Source organism: Macaca mulatta, chromosome 13, assembly GCF_049350105.2.
Source record: "Macaca mulatta isolate MMU2019108-1 chromosome 13, T2T-MMU8v2.0, whole genome shotgun sequence".
In the NCBI taxonomy this organism is placed as follows: domain Eukaryota; kingdom Metazoa; phylum Chordata; class Mammalia; order Primates; family Cercopithecidae; genus Macaca; species Macaca mulatta.
The window spans coordinates 46360135-46383710 of NC_133418.1; the positions used below are offsets into that span (position 1 = coordinate 46360135).

General features: G+C 35.6%; 1 long non-coding RNA gene across 1 annotated transcript in view; it reads left to right on the top strand.

Annotated features, from left to right (window-relative positions):
- Positions 1-436: 436 nt before the first annotated feature.
- The window catches only part of LOC114671927 (uncharacterized), a 554342-nt gene continuing 531202 nt past the window's right edge, over positions 437-23576 (top strand). Inside the window, exon 1 of the long non-coding RNA XR_003722093.2 lies at positions 437-780. This is a non-coding gene — a long non-coding RNA (uncharacterized LOC114671927). The remainder of the gene's footprint in view (positions 781-23576) is intronic.

Sequence of the window (23576 nt, forward strand, 5' to 3'; positions counted from 1 at the left end):
CATTTTCAAACTGGTTGCTAACTTACTTATTTGAGAACAAATGAAACTCAGCCTAGAAACTACGTTTTAGAAAATGCACACAGGATGCTAAAGCCATAGTGAGTCTAATGTGAGTATTGTTCCTCAAATCCCAGTTACTTCAGTTTTGCTGCTTTGGGTGCAGAATGGACTCAAATATACACACATGAAAGTCCACTTCCCCACATACACTGCATGAAGAAATGTGTAAATCATATAATAACAGGCCATTCAATTTTTATTCTCTCTCTTTCTCCCTATGTCCCTCATTGTCTCTATCTCTCTGTTAGACCATAAACAACTCGTTTTACAGTGATGCTTATTTATTGGCATTTTCTACACTAACCTTTTCTTCCTACATTATTCAAAGAATCTACGGTCTTCTGAACAAGACTGTTGTTTCAGAGATAGTACACGCATCCTTTGTTTAGCTTTGCATGTTAGCAGACTTCGTTAATTCACTTATCTTTAGAGACACATTTATATCAGAAAATTTAACTTGATGATTAAAAAATTGGTGAAATACGTGTAGACTTTTGTAATTGGATTTATAGTTTCATCTAAGAACTCACTAAAAATATTTTGAACTTCAGGAAGAGATTTTTAAATGGCTTTGGTAAGCCATTTAAAAGCCCTATTTTCCCAAACGAATTACTGTTGGTGTGTGGATGAGGAACTTTGCCATTGCTCTCTGAGCATTACCCGATAAGAACTAATCAGATGACAGATGGAATCTGAAGCTTGTTCAGATGAATTTTTGAGGTGAGTTGGTTACACACAATTTCTGTTTTCCTAAGAAATTTATGCATAATAACCTATCCTAGGAGAAATCATGGTTAAACAATTTTGACCATTCGTGACTATGTATCTATGAGTTGAAAATCTCAAGATACAGAGCATCATAACTATAGTACAGAATTAGATTTTTGCATTATAATTTCTAATTTTTAACTAGGTGACATCAAGCAATTATCAATTGTTTTGACTGTTTTCAGCCTCATGCTTTTCTTTAAAATTATTTACAGATAATATATCTTCGCAAACTAGGTCAAGACTTTCGTTTTATAATCAATCTCATTTTAATATGTCTTTAATTAAATGATGATTTGATATTCTATTTTAAATTTCATTATTTTACATTTAATTTGGCAAGTGATATGGGAATTTTTTTTTAAGGCTGTGACCCCGGCTGGAATGCAGAGGCACTATCTTGGCTCACTGCAACCTCCGCCTCCTGGGTTGAAGGGATTCTCCTGCCTCAGCCTCCCAATTAGCTGGGATTACAGGCATGCACCAACACATCCTGCTAATTTTTTTGTATTTTTAGTGGAGACAGGGTTTCACCATGTTGGCTAGGCAGGTCTCAAACTCCCGACCTCAAAAAATCCTCCCATCTTGGTCTCCCAAAGTGCTGGGATTACAAGAGTGAGCCACCGAGCTCAACTGGGAATTTCTTTAAATGAAATGATATATAATTCTTAGTAATTTTTAACAAATTGAGGAACAAGTGGATTTAAATAAGTAACAGTAACACAGTGGTGTGCAGGTACACTACATAGTTAAGATGATATAAAAATGACTGAAGTTGTTAAATATTGCTTACATCAGTGCCAGTTATTCTGTATGCCACTTACTTCATATTGACTTACTCTCTTAAAATATCCCCTTCTCAAATATGAAAAATACTATTTGAGCAGAAAGATATCAGACTAGTAGAAGTACAGCAGATAGAATTAGCTATCTATCTGTTTATTTGATTGGCAGAGACTGTTTCGCCAATTCAGGGAAAAAAACCAGTAGGGAATAATAATTTAAAAAAAAACTTCTCACTTTCACTGAAGCCTGACTGAATTTATTCTGTTTCTCCACTGTCCCCACACCATTCCATGAAGTTCTATCTCCATAATAGTGTATTCTAATTTAATTTTTGAACTTCTAAATAAATATTGGCTAGCAAAATTTTGTAAATATTATTCTTCCAGAATAACAAAAAAGTGGCTGGAAGCGGTGGCTCATTCCTGTAATCCCAGCACTTTGGAGGCTGAGGTAGGTGGATTGCTTGAGGTCAGGAGTTCGTGACCAGCCTGACATGGTGAAACCCCATCTCTACTAAAAATACAAAATTAGCCGAGCACGGCAGCACATGCCTGTAATCCTGGCTACTTGGGAGGCTGAGGCAGGAGAATGGCTTGAACTCAGGAAGCGGAGGTTGTAGTGAGTGAGCCGATATTGCACCATTGCACTCCAGCCTGGGTGACAAAAGCGAAACTCTTTCTCCAAACATAAATAAATAGGGCTGGATGTGGTGCCTCACGCCTGTAATCCCAGCACTTTGGGAGGCCGAGGTGGGCAGATCACAAGGTCAAGAGATCGAGACCATCCTGGCTAACACGGTGAAACCCCGTCTCTACTAAAAATACAAAAAATAAAAATAAAAATTAGCCGGGCGTAGTGGCGGGCACCTGTAGTCCCAGCTGGTCTGGAGGCTGAGGCAGGAGAATGGTGCGAACCCGGGAGGTGGAGCTTGCAGTGAGCCGAGATCGTGCCACTGCACTCCAACCTGGGCGACAGAGCGAGACTTTATCTTAAATGAATAAATAAATATAAATTCAATAAAATAATAAACAAGTGAAACTAATGTAATGAACATGTACCACTAAGTCTTCTGCCATATTTTCTTTACATTTTCCATCAGCTAATAAACTAACACAGATACAACTGTATTTAAAACATACTTTGTACCCCCATTTGTAACATAGTTTGAATTAATATTTATTCATTCCTCTCTCTCTAAAGGAAATCAATTTCTGTGTGTTTTAAGCATCTATATCTCCATAATAATGTATTTATTCTTTAACATAGTATTGTTTTCTAACATTTACATAAATCTATCATACTATTCAGGCGTTTTGACCTTTTTATTCAAGAAATATGATGTTTTAGAATTAGATATGTAGAGAAATACAGTTTATAAGTTGTAAATGCTGTATTGATTCAATGAAGGAATATTCTATATTTTATTTATGTTTTCTTCAACTAATAGGCACTATGTTATTTCCCAATTTTCAGTATCATAAATAATTGTGAAGATACTTTGAAAAATTTTCTGGGGTTCTTTTAGTGGTAAACATAAATTGGTATTTCAACATCATAAGCATATTCCATGATTATTCTTGTGCACGTATATTTTTATGTATATGTAAACATTTATCCAAGACAGATTCATAAAGGAAACAATGGATAGTGTTACGGTCTTTCTGCTCCTTAGATCAGCTTGGTCTAAGTTCTTGTCTCACCAGGAAGCATTAGGTGCACAGACACCACAGAGTGAGTACAGTAAAAATTTATTAAGCAAAAGGAAAGCTCTCAGCAAAGAAGGGACAGGGGTGGTTCCCCTATCCAAAGGCGGGAAAGTCTCCCATGTGACTGGTTCTGGGGCCTCTTGTGGATTCCTAAGTGTGTTGATTGGTTTGTGAGTATGCAAAAAAAGATTAAAGTGAAGACACCACTCAAAGGTAGGCACAATAGTGTAGAAGACCAGTTAGGAAAGGGTAGGTATATGTAAAATCGGTGAAGGGTGGGGATCAATCAGAGGAAAGCATGTCAAACAGGAAGACAAGTTCTCAATCCATTCTGAGGATTTAACTTGTAGCTTGCATTTCAGGCTTTAAACTGTCTTCAGCTTGGAGGTGGAGTTTTACTGGGGACCTGCCCCTATTTGCCTAGGTATTTGGTTGTCTCCTGCCACTCTCAATAGGCAGTTAAATATTTCAATCATAAAATTTAAAATGTACTGCCAAATTGTTATCAAAAATGAATGGGTCTTTATATCCTATTCTATAGTAAGAGAGCTCCACCTTTCCAAATCCTTAATACAAAGTGACAATGTCAATCTGCAATTTTGCTAATCTGATAGTTATGAATGTACTCATTTTATGCTTTCTTGATTCCTAGTCAAAAGCACTTTTCACATGCACATTGGCTACTTTAGTATCCTCCTCTGTTAGTTACCTGTTTATATCCTTTGTACATTTCTCCATGTAGGCTGTGGAATCTTTTTTAAATGAAATAAATTTTTGTAAATTCTGAGTATTTAATTTTGTTGGTTATATACATTGAAAATACATTTTCCCCAATGTGGCATTTTTCTAGTCTTGCCTTATAGAGTATTTTCCATACCAATAATAAGTTTTAAACTTTAGTCTGATCAAGTTTTTTTTTCTTAATGGCGTGTACTTTGGTGTCATTGAGAAAGGCTTCAATCCCTAGAGGATATGAAAATATACTACTATGAATATTTATAAAAGTTTCAAATTTTTCATTTTACCAATAGTTTTATAATCTATGTGGATTTTTGGTATGCTATGAGGTGGCAGCATAATTTTTATTTTCATATGCAGATGCTATTATTGTATACAATTTATTGAACACTTGAATTAATCCCCACTGATTTGCCATGCCGTTTTCTTCTCTGTCACAATTGTCCTTAAATGTTTGGGTCAGTTTATTTTGTCCTCTATTTTTTAGTATTGGTCTGTTAGCTTTTCACTCTGCCAACTCCACAGTATTTTTTTTTATATATAACTTCAACATGTCTATAACTTCAATAAGTCTTAGTAACTGTTAAGTAAAGGTCAAATTTTCTCATGTTTCTTCTTAAAATATAATCTTGGTTATTTCTACTTCTGTATTCTTCTCTATATCATTGTGATCAGCTTAATATTTTACATGTCTTTATCGATGCTGCTTGAAATTAATATATAAATTTGGAAAAAGCCAATGTGGTTATTTATGATATGCTGCATGTGACGTGATTTTGAGTATTCTCATCCATGCAAATGGCATTGTCTGTTGCCTTCTGCTAAACTTGAGATACAGAACTAAGTCTTGTATTTGTGGGTTAGAGATTCTGTATTACAATTATATTAGAGATACTTTAAATCCAGTCGCTGGATTGTCCTTTCAGTAGGTGCCTTGTCTTTCTTGGCTGCATGCTTGCATATGTTCACCCCAACTTCTCTTCTAAGCCCCTTTATATAATCCAAAAACACATGCTGTGTTTCTCAGCTTCTTTTAAGATGAATATACAGCTTCAAATTTTAAGCAATGAAGCTGATGTTGTTCCTCATCTTGAATTAACAATTTTTGTTGTTGTTTTTCTTTTCAGCAGCTACCTCTCATTTATATTTACAAAATAAAAAGCAGCTGTCAATTAGCTTCAGTTCTAGGAATCCTTTTGTTTACAATCCATATTCTGTTCTTTCACATGTATATTTTGTTATTTAATGTAGATATATTTAATTCATTTTAGTTTAATATTTAACATATCATTATTCTCTATTTGGTTCTGAGAATTTCAAAATATTAACTCGCAATACTGTACTGACCGGAAATCTACTGCTAATAATCTTTAAAAGTTTGAGGGATGAGACATTTTATATTTGTTTGTTTTGTTTTCAGAGGAAGTTGGCAGAAGCTATATTGGGGCAGTCATTAACAAAATCAGTTGAATTAGATGACTGAGAAAATATTACTAAAAAGATAAATATAGTGAGTATAATGAATCTATTACCTACATTCTGATAAAAGCATTTAATGATAAAACTGTAAGCACATTTATTACAATATCAATGGTGATTGGAACTCATTAGAGATTGTTAAACTGCTATTCCTTAGAATAAAGAAGTTAATTAGTTTACTTGAAGTTCTTATTTACTATCAATTAAAATTTGGTAAAGATAAGTTGTGTTGCTCAATAGCTCACAATGACTTTTATTTTTAGTTGTAACAAAAATAGTCTGAAGGCTTTGCCTTGAGGAATTTAAATTGAATTAAAGCTAAATAGGAATTAAAGTTATATTTGGCAATAATGACTTCAGGGAAATATAGCCATAGCTACAATTTTTGACTTCAATGTGGATATATGAATAGATATATAACTGGAATACACACAGACATATGCACAAAAAATTTACAAAAACTATGACATTACAGTCCTCACTTATGTATCTGGTCACATTTTAATTGCTGGTATTTATAACTACCTCTTTCCACTACTCATTCTGTATTCCCTTTGTCTTCAGCAAGCGCCTGAGCTGGTCTTGCTTCTTCACCTGGTATGGTGACCCAAATCTTCATTCTAGAAGGGGCTGGACCATGAGTTGTCCTGCCTGAATTGAGTTGTTGTAGTTTTCCATTGACCTTAATTGCAGGGCACGGTAATACTGAGAGACACTCTAAGGAATCTCCTATATTTAAGACATATTTTTCCTTACCTCTAAGTTATAGTAGTAGTCCAATTTCTCTTTGTTCATCAAGATCAATTATCTCCAACAGCATTGTAATTCCTTCTTTGCCTGTTGATTCAGAAGTATGAGGAACCCAAAGTGGCCTGCTGGAAGTCTTACTTTCCAGGTCTATGAAATCACTGTTGTGTCTCCTGGTAGAACTATTCCTCCTTCTGAAAGTAAGACCAACAGGCCCCCAGAGCATAAGAGCACAAGAACAAGAAGTTAAAAATTTGCTAGTGTGTCCAATTTCACCCCGTAATTCCTAGGCCCATAAATTCTGCCTATTAGAGGAACAGTGCCAAATAATGTTAATTTGGAGTATATAAACCCCTCTGGAAGACCTTGCCCTAATCCTGCAAGGTACTGCCACCTAGCTGGTGCTGTAACTGAATCTTCTAAAGGCCTTTCCACTGTTCTAGCAAGCCAGATGCTTTAGGGTTACAGGAAACATGGTAGGACAAGTGAATTCCACGAATGCCCCCATGTACCCACTGCCACACTTCTTGGGCTAAATTGAATTCCTTGACCAGAAGCAATGCTACATGGAACAAAACGACTGTGGATAGGCTTACCGTATTCTGTAGGTCCACGGGTGGTTGTTTTGGAAGAAGCATTGCATGCAGGGAAGGCAAATTCTTCTCCAGAGTAAGTGTCTATTCTAATAAAGGCGACACACTTGCCTTTCCATGTTGGAAATAGTTCAGTGTAATCGACTTGCCACTAGGTAGTTGGAATGCTGCCATATCAGGGGGTCAGTGTTGATCTCTGCTGCTGACAGATTGGGTGCTCAGCAGTGCTGTAGGCAGGCTGATTTTGGTGTGTGGAAGTTCATGTTTCTGAGCCCATGCATAATTTTCATTCTTACTACCATGGCTACTTTTTCATGAAATTTGAAAAATACATTAAAGTGGCTGCATTTTCCTTGGATTCATGGCATTAACTTTTCTACTGCCAGAATAAATAGAACCTTCACTAACGTGCTAAGGTTTTTTGTTAAAAATACATTTAATTTCTACATTTTTTCCTTCAAGTTTTGCAATTGAAAATTCACCCAATCTGCATACATCTATGTCATCACAATAGCACAAAATTGTTCACAATGCTTATATTTTTATCATATTTATATATCTATTGATATATCATTAGATATATAATCATATATAATTTCTTAGGATAGAGAGAACTGTTTGGCAAAGTGAATAAACATTTTAGCTAGTTAGTTATATATTTCCAGAATGTTTTTCAAATGTTTTTGATGAGTGGACAGCTACACCTTTTTCTTTTTTTTTTTTTTTTTTTTTTTTTGAGACGGAGTCTCACTCTGTAGCCCAGGCTGGAGTGCAGTGGCGCGATCTCAGCTCACTGCAAGCTCCGCTTCCCGGGTTCACGCCATTCTCTGGCCTCAGCCTCCCGAGTAGCTGGGACTACAGGCGCTGCCACCTCGCCCGGCTATTTTTTGTATTTCTTAGTAGAGACGGGGTTTCACCGTGTTAGCCAGGATGGTCTCGATCTCCTGACCTCGTGATCCGCCCATCTCGGCCTCCCAAAGTGCTGGGATTACAGGCTTGAGCCACCGCGCCCGGCCAGCTACACCTTTTTCAAATGGGAGAAATTGGCCAAAACAAAGGAATTATAGGCCCTGTACAATTCTAAAATCCAATGAGCCAGTCAAATCTTAAAGGTCCAAAACAACCTCCTTTGATTTCATGTCTCACATCCAGGTAACACTGATGCATGAGATGGGTTCCCATGGTCTTGGCAGCTCCACCCCAGTAGCTTTTCAGGGTACAGTTCCTCTTTTGGCTGCTTCCACAGGCTGGCATTGTCTGTGGCTTTTCCAGATGCATGGTGCAAACTGTCAGTGGATCTACCATTCTGGGATCTGGAGGCCTGTGGCCCTATTCTCACAGCTCCACTAGGGAGTGCCCAGTGGGGACTCTGTGTCAGGGCTTCCACCCAACATTTCCTTTCTGCATTGCCCTAGCAGAGGTTCTCCATGAAAGCTCTGCCCCATTCAGCACACCTCTGCCTGCACACCCAGACATTTCCATACATCTTCTGAAATCTAAGTGGAGGCTCACAAACCTCAATTTTTGACTTCTATGTACCCGTAGGGCTAACAGCATGTGGAGGCTGCCAAGGCTTAGGGCTTACATCCTCTGAAGCCACAGCCTGAGATGTACCTTGACCTCTTTTAGCCATGACTGGGACACAAGGTACCAAGCCCCAGGACTGCAGAAAGAAGCAAGGGCCTGCACCTGGCCCAGGAATTTAATATTTCCTCCCAGGCCTCTCGGCCTGTGATGGGAGTAGCTGCCATGAAGACCTCTGACGAGCCCTGGAGACAATTTCCCCATTGTCTTTATGATTAACATTTGTCTCCTCATTACTTAAGCATATTTCTGCAGCTGGCTTGAATTTCTCCCCAGAAAATGGGCTTTTCTTTTCTATTGCATTGTCAGGCTGCAATTTTCCAAACTCTCATGCTCTATTTCCTCTTGAATGCTTTGTCACTTAGACATTTCTTCTGTTAGATACCCTAAATCATCTCTCTCAAGTTCAAAGTTCCACAGATCTGTAGGGCAGGGGCAAAATGCCCCCAGTCTCTGTTGAACACAGCAAGAGTGACTTTTACTCCAGTTCCCAACGAGTTCCTCATTTCTATTCGAGACCACCTCAGCTTGGACTTCAGTGCAATATCACTATCAGTATTTTGGTCAAAGTCATTAAACAAGTCTCTGGAACCCAGTCTTGATACAAATTTACTGTGTTGGTTCATTCTTATGCTACTAATAAAGATATATACAAGACTGGATAATTTATAAAGGAAAGAAGTTTAATTGACTCACAGTTCCACATGCCTGGGGAGGCCTCAGAATCATGGTGGAAAGGAAAGCAAGACATGTCTTATGTGGCAGCAGGCAAAAGAGATTGTGCAGGGGAACTCCCACTTATGAAACCATCAGATGTCGTGAGACTTATACATTACCATGAGAACAGTATGGGGGAGACCACCACCATGATTCAATTACATTCACCTGGCTCCGCCCTTGACGTGTAGGTAATTGAATCATTACAATTCAAGGTGAGATTTGTGTGGGAACACAGCCAAATCCTATCAGAGAGGTTCTAATGTTTAAATAATACATTAATCCTATTTACAAGGATAAAGTTTTAAGTCATGGCAACAGATATGAAGATAATTATTTATACAAGCACATATAAATGGAGTGGGGACTGTGGACATTTGTGGAGTTTCTAAGTTTATCCTATTTTGTCTAGAAACTAAAACATAGTTGAAAGTAAGAATTAAGAAGTATTTGTCAGATATTTGAGGAGAAAGAAGAAAGTAGAGAATACTTGTCATGACAGAATGTTTGGACTAAGGAAATATAATATGAGTGCTGGCAAGTGCTATGCAAACTATTTCTGTGCGCACTCATGGTCAAATCTCTCTTTATTGAGTATAAAGAAGATTACTCTTCCAAGCATCTTTGCAGTTACTTGGCTCAGTGTGATGTGTTCTGCCCATTGACTCTGAGTAGAAAAGGCATGTGTAATTTCTCATCTGAAGTCAATGGAAGCCACCTTTCAAAATGGTGCCATCAAAGAGTGGGCTAAGTCTGCATGCTCAATTGTAGGTTGGATGTGAGATACCTTGGTAACGTGACAAACCTATAGCAGAGTTGCGTGGGTGGAAAATAAATATATGTATGTTAAGTGGCTGTTTTAAAATAAACTTATGTATGTTAAATGTCTTTGTTTTGTTACTATAATGTATACAAATGTAACCTGAAATAATCGAGCGCTAAAAAGCCACTCTAGCACTAGTGGTTATGACTTTAAAAGTGAGTTTCTTTCTCTTTCTTTCTTGCTTGCTTGCTTGCTTGCTTTCTTGCTTTCTTGCTTTCTGTGCTTTCTTGCTTTCTTCTTTTTCATTCTCTCTCTTTCTTTTCTTTCTTTCTTTTTTTTTTTTTTTTTTAATAGAGACAGGGTCTCACTCTGTCACCCAGGCTGGAGTGCAGTGCAGTGGCAAAACATCCTGTGCGCAAGCCATCCTCCTGCCTCAGCCTCCTTAGTAGCTGGGACTACCAGTGCAGCACCATGCCTAGCCATTTTTCTTTTCCTTTAATTTTTTATAGAGACACAATCTCTTGCTATGTTGTCCAGGCTGGTTTCAAACTCTTGGCCTCAAGCAATTCTTCTTTTGCTTTGGCCTCTTAAAGTGCAAACTGTTGAAATTACAGGTGTAAGCCACCATCCCCAACCTAAAAGTCATTTCTTTAAACAAATACGGTAGCAGGGGTCCAGGTAGAAGGCAGGCAGAATATTGGCTTCTCCCAAGGAAGTATAAAAAAACAAGAAAGGGGCACAAAAGTTGAATGAGTATACAATGAACTATTAGATTACTAGAGCAATGAATTAATACTGGGTTGGGTGAAAAAGAAGAAAAGTAAAATTCAGGAAAAAGTTGTAGGAGTAATAATTTGTGGTTTCTGAGAAGCTCAGAGAATTGTTGGTTTTGAGGTAATAGGATGAATATGGAAAGACGGAGTGATATGGAGAGATGGAGTTGTTGTAAAGAAAATGGAGCACTTGCAGTTGCAATTTTTGTGTGTAGGAATATGAGCAAATCTATGGAATGCCATCAGAGTAAGGGGATAATACGGAGTAGGGCACTTTGACAGAGAAGGAGATTGAAATAACCAAGAATTTTGTGAAAATAAATGACCATGTAGTCGGTACATAATGAACCACATCTACTTGAAGATGCGTGTCTTTTCTCAAAATTAGTGCAATTTTCTGCTATTTGTTTTACAATTTTCTCTCACCTGAAATAATTCTATGTAAAAGTTTCTTCTGATTTTCTTTTTAATTTTGTTTACATTTGCTATTATATTGCAATCATTATATTAGAACCATTTATCTGTTTTTCCTAAGTTCAGGAAAAATGTCTCAAGGTACCCTTTCTACTATACTGGTTACTATTCCCATTGCATAAAATATCTGGCACTGGTATATTTTAAATAAATATTCTATTTTCTTATCAAAATATAAGATATGTAAGAATTACAGAAAAAGCAAATATATCCTGCAAAGAACCAATATCCCTTAATTCTCTGGAAAATTTCTGTCACATAAAGATGTACCTTATGCTTTCTAATGACTACTGATCTCTAAGTTAATACCCAACATTTTAAAACAGCTTCCTCTGAGATTTCTTCTTATGTTTACCTTTGAAATATGAAGCCTGCCTTCCCCCACTTCATCCTCACGTACTACTGGAGACAGGATTAAGTGCTTTGCATTTTATTCCCATTCATTGCCAAAATAATTATATATTACATATATAGGATAAAATATTTAATATATAATTATGTTATATATTAATTACATAGTATGTGCTATCAATATGTTAGATTACGTTAATTATAATAATATATTACATATTAGAAGTCACATATTAAATCATTAAGAAAATCATGGGCTAATATGTAACATAATTACATGGTCATACATGAGAAATAAAACATAAGAAAAAGATTAATAAAGATAGTTGGAAATAGCATGATTAATGAGAAAAAGTTAGCAGATTCTGGAAATTCTAATATTTGAAGTATGTAAAAAACAAAGAACAATTTACTTATGCAATAGTATGATAAACTTGAATTTAAGGGAAATTTTTTAAAAATAGGATTATAATTGAATTTAAAAAGTGTATGAATTTTAAGTTTATGTTGTATTTATTTGTAAAAATTGAAATTGCGTAAATATCAACATAGATTTGACATGTTAAAGTGAATTAATTATACAAATAAAATACTAGGTAATCAGGTAATCAACATCTCAAACGTAAAGTTTTTAAAATTGAAATTTATTTTAAAAAATTATTTTGAATATTAATATAGTTTTAAGAGATAAAGAGGGGAGAATCTGATATCAGTACCATTTTTTTAAGAAAAATGGATAGAAATCTAATTGAAGTAGCATTTCTTAAGTCAGGAAGAGTGGAGAGATATCAGCTTAGAATATAGGGGTTTATAAACTTTATAAATGTTGTGAGAAGTACCTTGTTACAAGCTAAGAGACTTCAACCTTTATGTAAATACATAAACATATGCATATATAACTCCACTTATCCTTCAACAAAGCATGAAAATCCCACATTTAGAAAAGTGTACTCTTCCTTATTGATCATAATATCACAAGTGTGAAACAAAATATTTCCTTTGAAAAATTTTAAAAGAGGGAGAAAGAATTGCTTTTTAAACATGAGGTAATACTCTTGTCATACACAATATTATTTATAAATCTACATATTTAAGTGGAAAAAACCTAAATTTGGCTGCGGAGATGTGTCTTAGGATGAGTAAAAATCAGAATTTTATATTTACTAAATTGCTTTTAAATGATTATAAACTACAACAACGTATATTTGTCTTATTTCATTTCTATGATGTAATTTTCCTTTATTTTATAAATAAATTTATCCTTTGTTAAAGAATTTATCTGATTTAATTTTTTTTTTCCTCCTGCAGGAATATAATTCTCTGTCATTTGCTTTATTTATTTATTTATTTAGAGACAGTCTTGCTCTGTTGCCCAGGCTGGAGTGCTGTGGCAGGATCTTGGCTCACTGCAACCTCCAACCACCCAGGTTCAAGCGACTTTCCTGTCTCAGCCTCCTGAGGAGCCGGGATTACAGGCATGCGCCACCATACCTGGCTAATTTTTGTATTTTTAGTAGAGACAGGGTTTTACTATGTTGTCCAGACTGGTCTCAAACTCCTAACCTCAAGCTATCTGCCCACCTTGGCTTCCCAAAGTGCTGAGATTACAGACGTGAGCCACCGCCCCTGGCCTGTCATTTGCTTTTATAATAAAGTATATACACAGTATTTGCAAAGACAGTTACATCTGAATAAAATATATTTATAAATTCTTACAATATTTTCTCAAAAACCGCTTAACCACCTTTTAAACTTCAAATATTCTGTGACATTCTGAGAATAGAAGATAAAACTAAAAATGTTATAGGAACAAAGCTAATAGAGAACTGTTTAACTGGGAGATGGTGGGGAAAAGAAATAAAGGTGTTGACATAGATGTAGCCATAATCTAAAACACATCTCATTTAAATTTAAAGATTAAATTTGTTCCACTCGGGTAAAATGTAGCCTCAAATATTAATTTTGGGTTTGTTATCACAAAGTACATAATGCTATAGACTGTGTAACAATTAGAGAAAGAGGAGAGAAACATAAAGGGCGGCTCGACAGTAACAGTGACAGGTTTATTTTGAATAAACCTGAGAGGGGCAGCTGACGAGTTAGGTCAGAGCTATACTCTCTTATAGACTAAGAGTTTTTTTTTTTTTTTTTTTTTTTGAGACGGAGTCTCGCTCTGTCGCCCAGGCTGGAGTGCGGTGGCCGGATCTCAGCTCACTGCAAGCTCCGCCTCCCGGGTTCACGCCATTCTCCTGCCTCAGCCTCCCGAGTAGCCGGGACTACAGGCGCCCGCCACCTCGCCCGGCTAGTTTTTTGTATTTTTTAGTAGAGACGGGGTTTCACCGTGTTAGCCAGGATGGTCTCGATCTCCTGACCTCGTGATCCGCCCGTCTCAGCCTCCCAAAGTGCTGGGATTACAGGCGTGAGCCACCGCGCCCGGCCTAGACTAAGAGTTTTTAAGGATTCAGGGTGGGAGAGTTTATCAGAGGCTTGGACTGATTCTGTGCCTCTTTGTTGTGCTTATCTGGGAGGGAGAATTGTGTGTCTGTTCCCATACATCTTTCTGCAGCTGCAGGCATACCGGCTGCGGAGTCTGCTTTTAGCCTCCCTATCTCAGTGCACCTGAAAGGAAAGGAATGTGCTTATTAAGCCCCACTGTTTTACTGGGGCCCATTGTATGAAAGTGAAGTTTGGCAGTTACTCGAGAATTTTCTCCCACCTCCCTCTGTGCCCGAGCTGTCTTATCTGTGTTTTATGGTCTGCTCTTTCTGGCTGCTTGTAGTTCCAAGAGAAATGATATACTTGAAATGCATGAGGCTAGAAAAGGAGCTGGAATTTAAAGTGGTGGTGTTTGTGTGAGATGATGGTGCTCCTGCTCTATCAGACTGAAATTTACATTACATACCATTTGATAATTTCAAAGAAGAGAGTACTAAGATATATACTGAAATATGTGTTTCTGTTTCTCTTTGGGCTCTTTGGTCTGCCTTTGTTTCTTTTTTATTTATGCATTTGCATAAAAGATTAATATGTGATTTTTAATTTTAGAGAAATGTACTATTTCTAAAATTTAAATACATTTTGACACACTAGGACTTGATGGTTTCATTCAAGATTATGTTTTTGGAGAGAGTCACATTGATACATGTAGCTTGAATTTATTCATTGTAGCTGCTATATGGTATTCCATTGAAAAGGGAAACATATATTTATTATTCTAAAGGGGACTGGTTTTAATTTGTTTGCTTTTTCAGTTGTTGGAAAAATGTGTTGTAATGAACATCTTCAATATCTTTCCTTAGATGTAGCTGTGTGTCCAAGAATTATTCCAGGTGGGCACTGACAATTAGAATTTCCTTGTGATCTGGGCATGCACTTCTATCTGTTTAAAACAGTTTTTCTGCCAGCCCTCAGGTCACAATTTTCAGTACAGATTAATGCTGTACCAGTTTGTTGGGGATAATAACATTCCTTTGCTTTGTTGGCTGAGGAAGGCAGAACTAAGTCTATTTCTCTTCGCTGGAAGGGTTGTAGTAATTTAGGAAGCTCTGATTTCAGATTAATCTTATCAGCATACTCCAGAAAGGAGGCATTTGCTTAGTTTTCTTTCTTTCTGACAACTATCACATCTCTGTCAAATATCTAAATCCTGTAATATCACTTTTTGCAACTCTGCTTTATCACAATCCATGGGATATTTTGAAAATCCATGATAAATATACATGTGAATTCTATTAAGGAACATGAGAATTGCCTCTAGATGGCCTGTACTAGACTGTAGTCTAGGGTGTATAGTTGGTCAAAAATGCAATGAGTACAATAAAACACATCATAAATTATTCTTTCATAAATTATTCGAAATAGGCACAGGTCTTGCTTAACAGGATAAATGGGTCTGACCTCTGTTGTCTTCATTTATCCACAATTGTTGCTTCATTTCCATCTGTAATTCAGTCACTATTTCCTTTCTCAAGGAAATCTTGAGATAATGATCTTGGTTTTATATTTTGTTTTCACATTACCTTCAAGCATACTGAAAACATTCTACTATATCACTATGATACAAATAGTGAAGTTGACTAGATTTCACCAAATCAATTTTTAAAATAAAAAAAAATACAGATGTTTTGCTGTTCCTGCTCCATTTAGCAGTTTTACCACGTTTCTGAATTCTTCCTCAGATTAGGAATATATTTAACTCTGCTCTTGTATTATAAAAACTAACTGTGGTATCTGTCACTGTTAAATGCATGATAGGACAGTGTCTTCCAGGCTCATCCACATTGTGGCAAATGGCAATATCTCATTCTTTTTTCAGGACTGAATAATATTTTATTGCATGTATACATATACCATGATTTATGTATCCACTTATCCATTGACAGAGACTTCGTATCTTGGCTGTTGTGAATAATGCTACAATGAACATGGAAGGTCAGGTATCTTTATTAGGTGGTAATTTAATTTCCTTTGGATATATCCTCAGAAGATGGATTGCTAAGTCATATGATAGTTCTATGTTTATATCTTTATTTTTGTTTTATTTATTTTATTTTAAATTCTGGGATACATGTGCAGGATGTGCAGGTTTGTTGCATAGGTAAGTGCGTGTTTACCTATATAACATCACCTAATACCTAGGTAGTAGGTATTACTCCTTAAGTATTAAGACCAGCATGCATTAGCTATTTTTCTTGATGCTCCTCCTCCAGTTACACCCCAGCCATGACAGCCCCCAGAGCGTGTTGTTCCCTCCCTGTGCCCATGTATTCTCATTGTTCAGCCCCCACTTGTAAGTGAGAACATGTGGTGTTTGATTTTCTGTTCCTGCATTAACTTTCGCTGAGGATAATGACTTCCAGCTCCACCCATATCCCTGTAAAGGACATGATCTCATTCATTTTCGTGGGTGCATAGTATTCCATGGTATACATATACCACATTTTCTTTATCCAGTCTATCATTGATGAACATTTGGGTTGATTCCATGTCTTTGCTAACGTGAATAGTGTTTCAGTGAACGTATGTGTGCATGTATCTTTATAACAGAATGATTTATATTCCTTTGGGATTCCTGACTCAAATAATATTTCTATTCCTAGGTCTTTGAGGAATTGCCCCACTGTCTTCCACAATAATTGAACTAATTTACATTCCTATTAACAGTGTAAAAGCACTCATATTTCTCCACAGCCTCACCAGCATCTGTTGTTTCTTGACTTTTTGATAATTACCATTCTGACTGACATGAGGTGGTATCTCATTGTGGTTTTTGATTTGCATTTCTCTAACAATCAGTGATGTTAAGCTGTTTTCCATGTTTCTTGGTCACATAAATATCTTCTTTTGAGAAGTATATGTTCATGTCTTTTTGCCAACTTTCAAATGGGGTTGTTTGTTTTTCTTGTAAATTTGTTTAATTTCTGTGTAGATTCTGGATATTAGACCTTTTTCTAATGGCAGCATGCAAAATGAGTAAATTTTAGCTGCTCTTACCATAAAAACACACAAAAAATGGACAACTATGTGAGACAATAAATATATGAATTTGCTTCACTATAGTAACCTTTTTGCTATCTGTATGTATCCTATAACATCTTGTTGTATACCTAAATATATAAAATAACATTTATTTTTAAAATTAAAAAAATGCATGATAGAGAGCCCTTCTTAGAGGCCCAACTGTATATGAACTCTTTTTATTTATCCTTCTAAGTATGTTTTTTTCTGGAACCTGTAGAATCTCAGTTTTGGTTACTATATGATATGGATTGAAAGAACTTTTTTCTATTGATTATGTGTTCTTCCATAAACTTTGCTTTTACCAGGTCCTGACATTTGAGAATAAAAAAGTTAAAATCTGGCCCTCTTTTTCCTTCTGCCTGTACTCTAATCATCCATCCTTTCCTTGAAGCGATAAGTATAGCACACCTTAGCTACCTTCCCTACCATAAAGGACTAAAAAGTGATGCAAGGATTCAAAAACAGAACAACAACAAAATATTATTGATACATGAAGACATAAATAATATTAATTCCAGATTTACATATCTGGCTTTAAAAAGGAAAGGTAAGATGGTCTTGATTTATACTTAAATGAAAATAATTAGAAAACAAGGAAAAAACTAGAAATCATCTATTTTCAGTTATTGTACAATAGACAGTGGCAAAGTATGATTCTTGAGAAACAAGAAACAAATGAAGTGAGTCTTACTATGTCGAGGCAATTCCTGACCTGTTTTCTAGTAAGAAAAGAAAATATAATTCCGCGATGTTGATATGTTGAGAATTTATTTATATGACATGAATTTAGAACAGTCAAATACACTTTGAAAAAGGAACACTTTTGGAAGACTGACACTATCTGATTTCAAGACTTAACAAAGTTAAAAAAAACCACATTTTGGTCTTATTGTAAGGATAGTCACATTGACCAATGGAACTGAATAGATAGGCCTATTCATATATAATTCATTTTTGTTTTGACAAAGTTCCTAAAGTTCCTAAAGATGACAAGTTAGTATAACACAAGAAAAAATAGTATTTTAAACAAATGGTAGTGAGACATACAGATATCCACATGGAGAACAAAAAGAAAGATCAAGCTCAAATTCCATGCAAACAATCCCTAAATAAATCATAAATCTTCAGTTAATATATTACTTCTATAAACAATAAATTTTGAAAAATGACTTTGGGTTAGGTAGATATTTTTCAAGTAGTACGCAAAAAGTACTCAAATTATACATGCAAAAGTATTGAAAGAAATGTATTTATAAACAAGAAAACGGCCAGGTTCAGTGGCTCACACCTGTAATCCCAGCACTTTGGGAGGCCGAGGCGGGCGGATCATGAGGTCAGGAGATCGATACCATCCTGGCTAACACAGTGAAACTCTGGTTCTACTAAAAATACAAAAAAAAAAAAAAAATTAGCCGTGGTGGCAGGTGCCTGTAGTCCCAGCTACTCGGGAGGCTGAGGCAGGAGAATGGCGTGAACCCGGGAGGTGGAGCTTGCAGTGAGCGGAGATCTCGCCACTGCACTCCAGTCTGGGCGACAGAGCGAGACTACGTCTCAAAAAAAAAAAAAAAAAAAATATATATATATATATATATATATATATAAAATAATATAATATAATTAAAAAAAAGGCACCAATGACTGGATTTAGAGTCCATTCTGAATTCAAGGTTATTTCATCTTGATCCTTAACTAATTACATCGGCAAAGACCCTGTTTCCATATATGATCACATTCTAAGGTTCTAGGTGGACAGGAGTGGAGGGAAGAGGCACTTTCCAAGTCTCATACCATACTTTAAATATAGATTGATTTTGTTTTATTTAGGTGATGATTTTGGCAAGGAACAAATACTCAAGTTACATTAAATATGGGAAATTCATCATATGAATATTAAGCATAAAATCAGGAAAGAGCAAGAATCTAAGTCATGAATAGAATGAATAAATAAAACCTACAAAGGTGAGAGCAGGAGTGTTAAAATCCTAGATGACCATGTTTTTTCATACTACATGGGTGAGAGTATAAATGTGCTTTTTTCTTCCTCCTAAATTTTTACTCAAAGGATATGTAATGAATTATACAGATGAACATTTTTTTATAGTAAATGCTTTGCTATTATTGCAATACAAAAAACAAGAAATAAACTTACAAAGTACTATCTAAATTATTTATATCCACGTAATGGATGGAAAGTTAAATGATGTTTGAAAAACTGCTTTAGCTGTCAGAAATCTATATATGAGATACTTAAACTACAGAGTACCTTAATAAAAAGAAATACAACATAATTAATTTACGTGTTAGAAAAATAAAAGCGACTTAAGATTTTTCTTTCCTATGAAATACAAGTCTGACTCCAGAGTCTTATATTTGTAGTGAGAAATAGTTCTGTAACAACTGTTTTCTTTTCCCTCAGTGTTATTGATTTAGTCAGGCTTCCTGTAAACATGGATAGTTCTATCAATCTATATATTATCAATATTTTCTAAGTTTTAGCATAGGCTATACTACTATTTAATTTTTCTAATCTCTTGAGTACTTAAGTCAATATACTTGTTATATTTTATTTTTCATCTATATATTTGTGTCTTCTTCCTTTTTAATTGGTTAGCCTTACTAGATTGTAACTATTACATTGATTTTTTTAAAAAATATGTTTCATAGAATAATTTTATGTCTTTGCTTATAAAATAAGCTGTTTGGTACTTAGAAATGTATATGTGTATATTTCAGAAATTACATCATGTAAATCGATGTGAGCAGACACAAGAACTCTGTGCAACAGCTCTACCCTGAGAAAATCTAGCAATATTAGTCAGCCTTAGCAATTAACTTTAGCATTATATATGAGTGGTATGTCCAGGTACACTTTGGTTGTTTGTTCTAATGCCTATTGCAGAAAAATAGCACCATTAGCAGAATTTGTCCAAGCTGGGTTGAGAAAGCCTGTAAGTTAAATTTATTTAAACAAACAAACAACAACAATAAAACACTACTGAGACCCAAGTAATTCTGTTATGCCATCCTTTTGAAAGTGTTAAAATTCAAGAAAGAAAAAAACGTATTTCTCTATTTTACAATGGAGAAGTAAGCATCATTTATTAGCAGAATGGAGTTGATGTCTTAAGAAATATGACATAAGTAGAAAATAAGGGCTTGCCGTGGAGCAGGGCACCTGTGAAGTCAGGGCCCCAAGTGGAATGGAGGATAAATGGCGGTTCCCAAGCAGGACAGCACCTGCTGAGTGTGTGACAGCCAAACACTAAGAGATGTGTTCTGGTAACCAACAAAGATTTTTCTCAGTTATGGGATGAGGCAGGTTTTCTTTTGTAGAGTGTCATACTCAATTGTACTTTCAAACTATTCTATAATGAAGTTAAATTTTATGTATGTACTTGTTATAATAAAAATTTTACTATCAAAATAATTTTACATGAAAAAACATGCATTCATTTAAGAATTCTAAAAGATTCACAACTACACAAATATATTTACATTGTTTAAAACACACAAGGATTTTTTAAAATTTGGAATACTGAAACATGAATTCAACTTTAGCTATTCAATTTCTTAAAATTAAAAAAAAAAACTTTTAGTTTCAGAGGTATATGTGCAAGTTTGTTATATAGGTAAATTGCATGTCATGGGGGTTTGGTGTACAGAATATTTTATCACCTAGGTAATAAGTATAGTACCGGATAGGTAATTTTTTTAATCCTCACCCTCCTCACACTCTCCACCCTCAAGTAGGCCACAGTGTCTATTGTTCCTTTCTTTGTGTCCATGTGTACTCAAAGTTTAGTTCCCATTTATAAGTGAGAACGTGTAGTATTTGTTTTTCTGTTTCTGAATTAGTTTGCTTAGGATGTTGGCCTCCACCTCCATCCATATTGCTGCAAAGGATATAATCTAATCCTTTTATATACCTGCATAGTATTCTATGATGTATATGTGTCACATTTTTTTATCCAGTCTATAGTTGATGGGCATTTAGGTTGATTCCATGTCTTTGCTATTGTAAGTAGTGCTGAGATGAACATAGGCATGCATGTGTCTTTATGGTAGAATAATTTATATTCCTTTCAGTATATACCCAGTAATAGGATTGCTGTGTCGAATGGTAGATGTGTTCTAAGTTATCTGAGAAATCATGAAACTGCTTTCCACAGTGGCTGCACTAATTTATGTTCCCACCAGCAGTGTACAAGTTTTCCCTTTTCTCTGCTACCTCACCAACTTCTGTTATTTTTCTGACTTTTTAATAATAGCCATTCTGACTAGTATGAGATGTTATCTCATTGTGATTTTGATTTGCATTTCCCTAAGGATTAGTGATGTTGGGCATTTTTTCACATGTTTTCTGGCCATGTGGATGTCTTCTTTTGAAAAGTTCTGTTCATCTCCTCTGCCTACTTTTTAATGGGGTTATTTTTGGCTTATAAATTTAAGTTCCTTATAGATGCTGAATATTAGACCTTTGTCAGATGCATAGTATGCAAATATTTGCCCCCATTCTGTATGTCGTCTGTTTACTCTGTTGATCATTTCTTTTGCTGTGCAGAAGCTCTTTAGTTTAACTAGGTCCTATTTGTCAATTTTTGAATTTCTGTTGCAGTTGCTTTTGGTGTCTTTGTCATGAAATCTTTGCCAGGGCCTGTGTCCAGAATGACGTTTCCTAGGTTACCTTCCCGGGCTTCTATAGTTTTAGGTTTTACATTTGTCTTTAATCACTTGAATTGATTTTTGTATATGGTACAAGGAAGTGGTCCAGTTTCAATTCTCTGCATATGGCTAACCAGTTTTCCATAGCTGTTCAATTTCAGAGTGCAAGGTAATGTTTATAAGCCCCCACAAGTTCAAAATATTATAGAATCAAGATGATAAGCAAATTACAATTCATGCACCTGAATTCACCTAAAAGGCAAGATTACTGCAAAATAATGTGTCCCAGAACACGGGATAAAAAAGACAATGTGTGAAAAGAATCATAAAGGATTTGTAGTTTGGTTATTCTTTTATTCAAAATATTAGCTTAGGAGTCAGAGACACCTACATAAATATGTAAGTCTACTAATTACGAGCTGTATGTCTTTTTCAAAATTACTTTATGCATCAGTTTCCATTTCCTTGTTTATAAAATAGCACTAGTAATAACTGTCTTATTAGATTTTTAAAATAAATATTATATGGGAAAAGATATAACATAATGAGCCCAGTGACCCATATAATATTCTCAAAATGGAAACTGTGATTAATATATAGAGTTAAATATTAGTTCATAAAAGTATTGATGACTTTAATTACACTACTACCTTGATAAAATAAAATGTATTTGAATGGTCTTTCTGATTTCCTGAAGGTCTCCTCACTTCATTTCTCATGCCACTAGAAGTTATAAAACGTGGTGTATGTTTAATTAAGAATTCCCATATCCCTATTATAATTATAGAACGCACAGCCTCTGTTAACATACAGTATGCAGAACACGTTTCCTAAAGCAAGTTCTAAATGGGGGTAGACTCAGAGGTCCCTGAAGGCAGTTACCAATCAGCTGACTGCTAAATGGAATAACCTCAGAATTGCATTAGAGACTTTGATCCAACATAAAAAGCTCTTGTTGAACAGACATAATGAAAGAACTCATTAACTATGGGGTAGCTGTGTGTGTGTGTGTGTGTATGAATGAATGAGATCATATCATTTTTCAATTAGAGAATAGTTAACTAATTGTCTGGTATTTGTATTCTATGTGGAGACAGCCCCTGTGTTGGTCTCGATTTGGGTTAGATTGCTAAAATTCATTTGTCATTCCACCTTGAGTTTTAAGATCTATTATGAAAAGTTTTACATTTTACTGATTCAGAATTAAAAGATTCTTTTGGCTTGTGAGTCTACAAAAATATAGAACTCCCCAACTCAATTAAACACTTTTTTTATGCTTTGTGGAAGGAGCAAGTCCTGAGAAGTTATTGTTGTTTGGATTATTTCTGGTACCTGTGTTTCTTGGTTGTCTTCCAGTTTTGATTTTTTTTTTTTTTTTTTGAGACGGAGTCTCGCTCTGTTGCCCAGGCTGGAGTGCAGTGGTGCCATCTCAGCTCACTGCAAGCTCCGCCTCCCAGGTTCACGCCATTCTCCTGCCTCAGCCTCCCGAGTAGCTGAGACTACAGGCGCCTGCCACCTCGCCCAAGTAGTTTTTTGTATTTTTTAGTAGAGACGGGGTTTCACCGTGTTCGCCAGGATGGTCTCGATCTCCTGACCTCGTGATCCGCCCGTCTCGGCCTCCCAAAGTGCTGGGATTACAGGCTTGAGCCACCGCGCCCGGCCCAGTTTTGATATTTAAACTTTCTATTTTGTAGAAGCTCTTCCACTGCCCATTCTCTTCTTTTTAAACACAAATCAAAAAGCAGCAACATATTCCATAATTGCAAAAGCTATCTTTAAAGCCAAATATGATGAAGTCAAATTTAAACTATTAGCTGGCATACAAAACAACTATGTAATTGCTTTAGTTTACCTT